The 1,219-nt window shown below is 42.0% G+C and overlaps 1 long non-coding RNA gene across 1 annotated transcript; it reads left to right on the top strand.

The window, feature by feature from the left end:
* The first annotated feature begins 348 nt into the window (after window positions 1-348).
* On the top strand, window positions 349-1,219 carry LOC109366448. Its single transcript, XR_002112769.2, has 2 exons — window positions 349-670; window positions 1,053-1,219. It is a non-coding gene; the product is annotated as an uncharacterized LOC109366448 (long non-coding RNA).

Below are 1,219 nucleotides of genomic sequence, written 5' to 3'. Positions count from 1 at the left end.
TTTTAAATCCTTTTGTATCACTTCTCTGGTACTGTGGCACAGTGTGCCACTCTGGCTGTGCGTTGATGTTTTGCCCTCCTTGAGATCTCTCTGCTTCCCTGAACTGGTGATGGTTTCCCACCTGTGATACCCAGCCCATCCTTTAGAACAGTACTTGAAAGTCTTCAGTCACTGCCCCTGGAAATGAACTCAGCATCATAATGTACAGGTGCCTGCAAGTGTGCAGAACATCTAAGCCCACAGAAATGGGCTCATTGTGTATAGGAGCAGGTAAAACTAATCCCATTCCACCTCAAATTCTTCTGAGTGCCCCCAAGAAATGGAGTAGCCAGGGTGAAGCTAGCTATCAGGAGGTTGCACACAGCCCAGAAACCACAGGTTGCACACCCTATACATTAAAATAAATAAATAAATAAATAACACAGTGACTTGGGGTGAAGCCATCCTCAGGAAACTCTAATCTCTGCACGGTGTCCACCACACAAGCTAGCTGCATAAACTTACCTGTATTTGTTTAAGTCCATCAGTGGTTAATCTCCTGAACCTTGTGCAGAAGACAGCTTGTCCCACAGCAGCCCATTCTAGGCTGGGAATGCCATGCCAACAACCCAGGGAATTACTGCCCTGGGAACAGGCAGAAGCCAGTGAAGAGCTCAGCACACTATGCCTGGTGAGCATACTTCACTACTTAGATGGATGAGAACAAGTACAGCGTTATGTCAAACAAAGCTGAAAAACAGTGCTAGGAACTAAGGTCCTGGTGGGCACTTTGTTCACAGTGAATTTAAGACCAACTAGAGCTTAAATCACCATAAAAAAATCTAAAATTCAGATTTCGGAGATACCATCACATGGAATCACCTTAAAGTATATAAAAAAAATCCATGTGTAATGTGCTTCCTTTCAGAAGCTTTTTATTTATTTATTTTTTAAATACCAGTGCTGCCATGGGTATTGAAAACACGTTTCCGCTCATGTAATGCCATCTAACTTTAGAGATCCACGTGGAAGGTTTAAAAAGAGCCTGAAAAATGCTTTTGTTTCATTTTAAGGTTCTTCTTAGACATACCTGAAGACAAATTCATGGGTGACAAAACATCTCTGGGTCAGTCAAAATGTCCTGTAATTCATGCGGCAGATACCTAAGCAAGTGTGTGCCTTTACCTGACATATATGAAAGAGAAGAAGGTATCTGTATAACTTACTGGAAAAAAAAAAA

Source organism: Meleagris gallopavo, chromosome 2, assembly GCF_000146605.3.
Source record: "Meleagris gallopavo isolate NT-WF06-2002-E0010 breed Aviagen turkey brand Nicholas breeding stock chromosome 2, Turkey_5.1, whole genome shotgun sequence".
Classification (NCBI taxonomy): domain Eukaryota; kingdom Metazoa; phylum Chordata; class Aves; order Galliformes; family Phasianidae; genus Meleagris; species Meleagris gallopavo.
The sequence above is the reverse complement of the archived record's forward strand: the minus strand, read 5'-3'. Positions and strand labels throughout refer to the sequence as shown.